Source organism: Etheostoma spectabile, chromosome 5, assembly GCF_008692095.1.
Source record: "Etheostoma spectabile isolate EspeVRDwgs_2016 chromosome 5, UIUC_Espe_1.0, whole genome shotgun sequence".
NCBI classification, from domain to species: domain Eukaryota; kingdom Metazoa; phylum Chordata; class Actinopteri; order Perciformes; family Percidae; genus Etheostoma; species Etheostoma spectabile.
The window spans coordinates 10,467,273-10,477,624 of NC_045737.1; the positions used below are offsets into that span (position 1 = coordinate 10,467,273).

The 10,352-nt window shown below is 41.4% G+C and overlaps 2 protein-coding genes across 3 annotated transcripts in view; both read right to left on the bottom strand.

Annotated features, from left to right (window-relative positions):
* The window catches only part of si:ch211-214j8.12 (uncharacterized), a 49,376-nt gene that overhangs the window by 19,097 nt on the left and 19,927 nt on the right, over positions 1-10,352 (bottom strand). The gene's annotated exons all lie outside the window — the stretch shown is intronic.
* The window catches only part of gda (guanine deaminase), a 68,150-nt gene that overhangs the window by 4,871 nt on the left and 52,927 nt on the right, over positions 1-10,352 (bottom strand). The gene's annotated exons all lie outside the window — the stretch shown is intronic.

The window sequence follows — 10,352 nt, forward strand, 5'->3', positions numbered from 1 at the left end:
AGTCAGGACGGAGGCTTAGCGATGCTAACCATGCTAACGCCATGGACATTAAAATAGACCTCAACTTGTTTTTGGCTGTTGTCTTTGTTTTTTATCTTAAACTTTGACCCTCTCACTGTTTGTTTTCACACTATCAAAGTGTAATGGGTGTGACGTCGTGGCCCTGTGAAGGGCGGAGGTTATTTAGGGACACAGGTAATGCGCGTTCTCTCTCTCTCTCTCTCGGCGCGCAGTTCGATGAAGGATCGCGAGTGTATGAGACGGATGGACGTTCTAAACGCTTAACGGAAGGCTTAACGTGGTGTTATGTACCTAAACAACGTCAATCATCACCATATTATATAGCTCCACGTCCGGCATAACTAAGGACTTTTGTTAGATGTTTGGACAGTTTCACTGGTTCTGAGAGTCAATTTATGTTAGAGGCAATATTGATATAATTAATCGATGTTTAGGTCCATTAAGCCACGTTAAGCTATTTTCCACGTTCAGCTTTTTCCTTAAAATACCCTAATGAAAGATACGCTTATGGTCACTACCGGCCATGTAATAATGACTTTGGGTCCCTGGTTTTTGACAGTTTTCACTGGTTATGAGGATTAATGGTAGAAAATATGGTGAGTAAAGGATCGTATGTTTAGGTACATTAGGGGAAACCCGTTGACAGCCTTTGTCCTTCTCGCCATAGACACCAATGAAGAAGAAAAGTTATCGTGATATAACTTCTCATAATCTTTGGTTTCGAGTTGATGTTTTTTTTGACAGGTTTTAAGTGTTTTATGACAATATATGGCCCCATTATATGTTGATGATGAGTCGTTTTTCTGTGTACATTAAACCACGTTCAAGCCTTGTTCCACGTTAAGCGGTTTTAGAACGTCCCCACTGAATCGCTGCAGGCACAAGCATTTCAGTTTTGATGAGCGTGATCTGGGAGGAAGGTTACTGATGATAATGTTTTGTGCCGTTAAATTTGATCAAACATGTAACAAACTTTCAGGTGGATTGTTTTTCGCCTTATTTAGTAACGGTCATAAGACATTAATCATGCGCGGCCTGAATAAACCTAAGTGCACTCGAAGGTACGGCAAGACTGTCCGCTCATTTTATAAATGATAGCATGTTTTGTTAAAAATTTCGACAAGGGGTTTAATATTTTTTACCTGTGTTTTTTTTTTATAGGCTACAAAGTCCTATTTGGTCTGGTCATTGTTTTTTCCCCACGAAAGCACCTTTACAAGTACGGGCATTTGATTGTTTATTTTAGTTTTCCTTCTTTAGTTTGGTCTGTTTTGTTCTTTTGATAGATTGTGCGCGTGCAAGGGTAAAGTGGCAATATTGCTGACGGCGCCGGCCGCAATCTTAGGCTGGTTGACAGGCTGTGAACGTACGTTATAGAGACCCCTTATTGGCTTAACTTTTGTGGTTTGCAACCGTGTTGCCGTTTTTTAGTATGGTCCCTGCATGGATTAATGTCTGAGTTTTAAAGTGTGCAGTGGTATTTTTGGTTATATGTTCTTTTATTTGTGTGTTTTATTGGGTCCTAACGATATTAACACCTACTGGTTATGTCTAGTGGAATTTGCATTTATATCAAGTGATTGCGCCAGTTTCCATTGCCCTTTGGTTCTTTCCTCTTTGTTAAAGTCTCCAACTTTTTCCGCTGGCGCTGGTATTGCTGTGTTTTTTACTAGTATGTTTAATCTAACGCAATTGTGAATAATTACATTTCTATTTTGTACGTTAGGCCCCTGCTCCGTTTTGTTCTGAGAACTTCCTGGTATCAATCACCACAAAAGTTAACTGGGAAACTTTGTTTGGTTGCCGTAAAATGTCTTGTTCAAGCATTATGCCAACGCAACTATGATAGATAGATAGATAGATAAGATATCTTTCATTGATCGCCAATAAAAGGGAAATTAAGCGTATTCAGCAGCAATATCCACAGCACGAATATAATATAACATGAAACATATTAGGTCACATACGTACACAATGACACATAACATACAATATGATAGCAATAATTAATAATTATATAAATATAAGAAGGTAAAGTACAACAACAATATTTGACTATATACAACGTTCATCCATCTAAACCATCGCACAGCTAGCTCACTGTCTTTTGTCATTCACCGCTGATATCTTCAGATGCATGGCCCCAGTATCCATAGGTCAGGTATAGGGTACAGGTAATCCGTCTGGTCGGAAAGAACCAGATGCTAGCGCCCGCATCACCTAACTCGGGCTTCAAAACGTCCCGTCCCCCAACCAACGTGTTCATGCTACGTAGCCATTATCTTTACAATTTTCTCTTACCTTGTCTTCCCTCCCAGCGTGGCCAGTCGTGAAAACCTCCTCAAACGTGAGGGTTATCGTGTATCCGGTCTGGGTCGTACATGAACTTTGGACGTGTTCCAAGCCCGTCTCATCACTCGTGCCAGCATGGGGGAGGAGTATGGGCCGCCCGGCCAGCGTCTAGACCCCCCCCCACCCCCCAAACACCAGACAGCCGGGGGTGGGTCAAGGAACACAAAGGAAACGACGCACAAAGACCACAAATGGCATCATTCACCAACATGTGTTTGGTGGAATAGGCTGCAAGCGAGATTCAAATTTTGGAATTGGTTGTGTTTTATATTTTTATGTGCCATAGTAATATTTGAGTCCATGGATACTTTCATGGCTCATTACACACATTCTACATAGTATCTCGTCCCTTATCATGGTCCATGAATAGCATTTTCTGTACGGGTTATTTATGTTAATTATTATACGTATAAGTGTGTATATGTGTGTGTTATTGTGAGATACATGGGTATGTGTGACATATGTGTGATATATAATGATGTGATAAGTGTCTATAGTTCAATATACTGTATTTTTGGGTAATAGGTTGATATATGTGGTGATATATGTGTTATGTGTCTATATGTGCAAGGTGATACTTATTTTGTGATGATATGTGGTTCTATATGTGTGCAGGTAGATGTGTTGTGATATGTGTGTATGTAATGTGATCTATGTGTGAAATCTTTGTGATATTCAGGTAAGTGTATGGATACAGTGTTTTGTATATATGTTTTCTTATTGTTGATATAATGTGGTATATAGAATGTCATGGTGTGTGGTTCATGAGTGTATATAAATGTGTGTAGATGTTGTGTACAGTGATGTGTAGGTCTTGTGATATATGTGGTTTCGTGTGGCTTATTTATTGTACATGTTTCCCGGTTTGTACATGTTTGTATCTGTGTGGATATATGTTTGTACATTGTGTATATGGTGCACATGTGTGTATATGGTGTGTACATGTGTGGTTATGAAAAATGTGATGGATATGTGTGTTATTATGTGTATAGTAGTATGTGTAGGATATGTAGTATCCATGTTGTTTATGTGGATATATGTGTGTCTATTGTCTGGTAACGTGTGGGTGTCCATGGTGGGTTTTATGTGCTGATAGATGGTTGTATGTATAGTTATAGAAAAAAAATAAGGTGTTTATCTATGTATATATTTGGTTCGTATACCTAATATGTGTGAGCTATATGAAATATAGTCATTATGTGGTGTCTCTTTGTGGTACCTAAAGATTTGTCCCTTTGTGTACCTGATATAACTAATCTGTGTGATATACGTGTTTTAGTATATAGTTAGATATATGTGGGTCTATGTGTTATATTGTGTTATTTTGTGTGATATCTGTGTGTACAATGTTGCTATTGTGTGTACTGTGTGATATCTTTGGTCTGCACCTGTGTGCTATATTGTGATATATGGTGTGATTATCTTTGTATGATTTTTTGTTGTTTACACTGGTTGTCATTGCATACTGGATGCCTATTTTCCTATCCGGATGAATACAGTAATCCATGCCGAGTCGCATCCCTGCCAGTCCATCTCTCTATCTATCTATCTCTCTATCTATCTATCTAGCCTAGTCTATGCTTCTATCTATCTTCTCTCTATCTATCTAAATCTCTCATCATCTCTCTGTCTATCTATCTATCGATCTACTGGCTATCTATCTATCTATCATCTAGGCTGGATCTATCTATCTATCTATCTGGCTCTATGCTTCTAGCTATCTTCTAATCTATCTCTGCTATCTATTTCTCTAAATTTTCCTATTTCTGTTCCCACAGATATAGCTCAAAGCCACATTGCTTAAAGGTGTCCCCGGACCATTGAGAAATCCTCATTGTCAATTCACATTCCCTGCAGGCGGTATTCTAGATATTTGAATAGATAGGTTAATAGTATTATAGTAAATATATTGCCGGTCTCAACTGTTCGGCCGCCTCGCACCCACTTCACCTTGTGTTCATCAGGACGTTGCCGGGACGTCCGCGGGCATGCCGCTGCACACCTGAGGCAAGCAAGACAAAACCGAGAAATGACTAACATTCACAAGCTGTGTTCCACTGTTTCGCTGTTAATGGCTCTGATAAATGAGACAATCCTGGCTTTTTGGTCACATATCTTTCTGAATTGAATGTTGTTGAAAAGTGGTATCTTGTTACACCGTCTGATGGAGGAATGTTGTGTCGCAAGACGACCTTTGTTGAAAAAAAGTATATACAGGCTGCAAAACTAGAATTAGCAGCGGCCCGAATTGGTTCCTCATTCGGGGGGCTGGGCGTCTCCCTTAGAGATAGGGTGAGGGGAAGACTCAGTCTCCTAGGATGCTCTGAGTATAGCCGCTGCTCCTTCGCGGTAGTCAAGGAGCAGCAGTTATGAGGGTGTGTGTCGTCATGGCTGGTAAATGATGTCTCCTGGGGCCCTCCCTATGGAGGTGTTCCATTGCAGCTTCCAGCTAGGGAGGGATGTGCCCTGAGAGAGGCCCAGGACTAGGTGGAGAGACTTATATCTCCAACCTGGCCATGGGAACGCCTCGTTATCCCCAGTCGGAATCTGGTTGATGTGGCTCTGGAAAGTGGAATTTTTGGGTGAGCCCTACTGTAGGCTGCTGCGGGCGGGGGCCCGGCAGGCCCGATAGGCCGGGATAGCGGATGAAGATGGATTGATTGATGCGAAACTGAATTAAAGTTTTAATGATTTCGGGGTGACATGGGGTTTACTTGTTGCTGCATGAATAAAGACAAGGATCAAAAATGACAAGACAGTCTTCACAGGGGATGACGAGTCGACGCAGGGACCAAAGTTCGTGTCCATGACATCCGTATACACTTTCCTAATCTCGGCAGTTCCGGAGGGAACGGAAAGGCAAAGGCCCCCGAGGGAGAAAAACCTTTGTTTTTGGAAAACAGGTTTACTCGTTAAACTAAAACAAATTGTGGGACCTTCAGGACAGACAGTTGGTTTCTAGGTTAACCAATTTTCTGACTGATTCCTGCCCCTCCTCGTTGCATTCTATCTTACTGAAAAAGGCCCCGGTTGTCTCTTGTGAATTGGCCTCTGGTCCTCAGGGAACCAATGTGACCTGGAGACCTGGAAGGCCAATTGGAACCGTGCTGATGAGAGGATACGGAGCGCTATGCACTAGTCCCACGTCCTCTATTCTGTCAAGGAGATGATTTGTGGAGTCATAGACAAACGACAGTTGTCTCGCCACCAGTGAGGACACTAGACCCGCATACATCATCCAGAATTCATAGTACAATCTAAGCGGCATTGCAAGATCTTATATGATAATTATACGAAAATCAGTTGGTTAAAAAGATGTACTGTTAATGTAAATGTAAGTTTCCATGTCCAGGCCGAATCGGGACTTCCGATAGGTTTGGAATTGGACGTGAGACAAAGGAGGCTGCCGTTAATCCCTTTCTGCCTGACAGGGTAAAGCGCCAGGCTTCTTCATCACTGAGGTAAGCGACCCGCATGTGGCCAATCACCGATCTGGGGGTCCCGCACACATTGATATCAGCATTTATATCAGCATTTAATATCAGCATTTATATGTTTTAAATGTGGCAGCAGGATGTGTCATAGCTATAAAACAGTGACCTGACTGGGTCCCAGGAGTGAATACTAAGCTTTATTTGCAACCCACAGGTCATAGTACACATCATACAGTATGAAAAGTATAAAAAATAATAAAAGGATTCAAACATATAAATAATTCCATCTTTTCTTATAGGATTTACAGGCTCATTGCACCATGTCGTCCTAATCTGGAAGTGTATTACAACAGCTTTCCACAGGCCGTTTACACTCAGAACTTTACTCCAGTACTGTACTTAACACTACTAATGTTGAGGTACTTGTACTTTCTTTCTTGTCCTTCGTGCCACTTTCAACTTCTACTCAACATATCTCAGAGAAAATACTTTACTTTTTAACTCCACTCTGCGTTTCATCTGATAGTTTTTAGTTACCGGTTTTTTCACAGAAATGAGCTTTCTGCACTCAAAACACCATGTAGTTATAAGATCTGATGTTTTATTATGAATGAAACGGCCGATGTCAGGGGTGATATAACGCTATAAGTCCTGTTGAAATTATTAGACCATCACAACAACTGTTTGGATCCATTTAACACACTTTTCCACAGTGGGAGGATTTCACTGCAGCATCGCGTATACTTTTACTTCAAATTCTTTAACTAACATTTTCTCTTGTATGATCTTACAGACTTTTACTCAACACCCCTTGTGTTGTCTTCCTTCCTGTCAAAATTTGAAAATCACACTTTTGTTGATGCTTTTTCGCAGTGTTTGTCACTTTTTAAACTTTTTCTTACGTTTTTGTCCCTTTTTTTCAAAACTTTTGATGTTTTTTTTTTTTTTTCAATGTTTGTCACTCTTTTTTTTTTTACGTTTTCAACTCTTCACGTAACACTAACTTATTAATTTAGGTTTACAGTTATTTTGTTGGTAGATTATATGTCAAAAAAAATAAACCAGGGGGGCAGTTAACCGGACGAATTATAAAACACTAGTGTTTTCAGTTAGAGACAGAAACACTTAAGACTTATTGCGCTAACCATTAGGAAATGGGGCTTATTGATAGGAAGATACATCACAAAGACCGGACCTTGATCAGACTGTTTAACCTCAAGTACTCTTTCCAAAACACTTCAATTAATTTGTGTTCTCCCAAGGCTCTAAGAATTGCAGTAAGACGGCCCAAGATTAAGTGAAGTAGGAGATTTGTACTGTTGCAAAGAGCGTTTTGGGAATCAATCAATGTTGTTCTTTTGGGAGAATTAAAAGCACATTGTATATGACAAACCAGTGGACAAAGCATGCGGAGCACTGAGAACAAAACCGGAAGGGGATATCACATATACTTTTCGACAATTGTGAGGGAGGCTTTAGCAGTTGAGAAACGAGAGTTAATTTTACACAGTGTGGTATACGGACTATTACCTCTCTGATCTGAGATAACAGGTCACCTCAATGCATAAGGGCGGGAAAAAGGTGTCCTCAACCTTGTCCGTGAAAGCAGAGAGGTTGTTAGTTGTGAAGATGGGACCGTCCGATGTAAGACTTCCGCTGGCAGGACTGGCACTAAACGCTCGTGAACAGTTCGCTTTAACGAGTTTAACTTCCTCACGTTTGGGTCCACTGGGATGTGACAATCTGAAAAAAGTAACACACATAGGTCATAACTTTCTCATTATAAGTGTGATAATTATGTATGATTCTCCTACGAGGCGTGCATGCCAACGCAGCCAGTCCCTGGGAATGTGTAAATGCGCTTTTTAACCCCGTGTCCTCGTTATTTAAGGGCGCTGATGTCTCTAGCCGACAAAAAGTAGAGAGGTGCACTTGAAGATGTGCGTTTTTAAGCTAAAGGGCATTGGGCTTGGTTTCTTAAAAAAAGTCTAATATTATATATTTGTGTTTGGTTACATTTGCCAGACTTTGGAGACAAAAAATGGGTCTAACCAAGGTCTATAGTAGGCAGTCGGCGTCCGGAAGTCTGGAAGAGCTGTGAGTCACGGACGGTCAAACCGCTGTTCCTAGTGGTCTCGTTACTTGTGCTCGTTCCCAGTCCCACGTGTCTTGTGCCCAAGTGATGGCTTTTGGTCTTGACCGAGTCCGCGGGTGTCTGATTCTTATGTTTGAGTAATATATGTGTAGGAGAAGAAGTGAAACCCAAATGATTGTCATTGATACTGAAGTCATGCCAGGTAAAGACCTTTATTCTTTCCGGACTCGGGTCTTGACTCAGACTCGAACCTTTTTGGCCTCGGTCTGTCTTGAAACTCCAAACCTTTTCGACTTGGTCTTGACTCAGACCAAACCTCTTTGGACTCGTCCTTGACTCAGACTCAACCCTCTTTGGACTCGGTCCATTAAGTTCTCAGACATCAGGGGAAAAGGAGACCTTTTGTTTGTGCCTCTGTCTATTACTTGAACTCAACTATTCCCTGTCTTGTTGGACTTGTCCTTGGACGTCCAACGCTGGACGGATGGTCTTGACTACCTCCCTGTAACATAAAACCAAAAGTTTCATATAATGTTGCCACAGGAGGGGGAAGGGAGAAAGGAAAGTCCAGGGCGGCGTGAACAATCTGGCCCTGCCCGCGGGGGTCCCAGCCTGTGAGCCGGTGGCCGTTGGTTGCGGTAGCCACCGTGTCTCAAAGAACCTGTATTTGCAGGTTGGTTGTTTCATTGGCGATGGTGTAAATGCCACCACATCTTAGAGCCAAACCCAGCATGGCTGCGGTGTGGCAGGGAAACGGTGGATCAAAGAGTTAATCGAGTCGTCACCACCGTGTCCGGGGATCACCAGAGGGTACGAAAAGGCCCAACGTACATCAAGGTAATCTCAACAGATGCTGGATAGGGAAGGCCCGGCTAGCCGGTGGGGTGTGAGGGGGGGAGTTAGGATATATTCATAGAGTCTGGTGACCTCTTTTTGCAGTAGCTCTGCGATTACCTGTAGTACAAAAAACATGCGGTGAGCTAGTTCAGCAATGCGCGTCCACGATGACCGCAGCACACTTTTCGGAAATGAATTAGCAAATCTGTGAAATTTGGTAGTGTTGTGAATGGATGGGGACAATTCATAATCATATCATATCGATTCCAAAAACTGTATTTCAGCCAGGCTAAAAAAACCAATCCTTGATGCATCTAAAAATCTCTTTTTACAAGAGTGTCCAAAATGGCAAGTGTGCAGCAGCACAGTGTGCAGACGAGAACACTTACATGATAAAATACATAACATACTTAATTCCAATCATACTCCAAACAACAGGGTCACTAAAACTACCAGGTCCTAAATCAATTTAAAACCCTTGTACATCCAGGACTGCCCTTAACTGTCAGAGTCCTTTAAAAACGGAAATCCCTTTAAAATAATAAAATGAGACCAACTAGCCTTTCAACTGGAGTTGATTGCTGAGCGATTCCATGCAGATGTGGACTGGGGCAACATTAAAATTACAATAATAATACAAGCCTTTTATATTGTCCGAAGTCTGGTAGCGGGGCGAATGGGCTTTCGGGACTGTCAAGTAACACAATCCTTGGACAGCAGGTGTGGGTGTGCCCTGCAGACCTCTGGGACGCTTAGTGTATCAAAATACATATAAACAATTGATGGACTATAAAATCTATAACATACGATAGGCGCATACATACAATAAAATACTATAAAATTAATCGCAATCAAATTCAGACCAAAATCCGTTACGAGACAAAACCGAATTTTAGGACCGCGTAAAATGAGTTTTCAGTGTTATTTATCATATAATATCCCCCATATTATTATATATATAACATTGTAAGGATAATATCATATATAGAAACAGTATCTATATAGGATAATAATATGTAATAATATATATATGTATATGGAATGTATATTTTTATTGTGGCAGCCTTATTGCCATACAACTCTCCTTTGAGAAATTTTAAGAATCTAAAATCATGAAAGTGCACTCCACACTATTGTCTTCTGATACATATCCTTCAAGAAATAAATTTTAGTTAGCATCAACGCTAACACAAGCTGCTGAAGTCTTTGCCGCCACTGAAAAAACTTTCAGTGTTTAGAATAACGTTGTTAGGCCAGGGGGAAAGAAAAACGTCGGGAGATCTTTCCAATGCTCGTTAGCATTCCGGTACTGTATCTAAGATGTTCGGCGGGGCGTAAGAGTCCACCCAAAGCGGCCATACAACGCCTGTTGATTGAACTAGTACCACAGTTACCTAACGTCCTGACACCGTTGAAACAGGTGTATGCAAGTAGAGTGGGTAAGGGGGGGGGTGGGGGGGGTAGGGGTTGGTGGGGTGGGGGGGCAGAAGGGGTTTTTTGGTGTACTGGCAAACTTGCTTTGTTGCTGCATCTCTCTTTGTCTTCCCTTATTTGTGTGTGGCTTGGCTCGGATAGCCGTTGTTACAACAACAACAAAAAAAAACAGAACACAG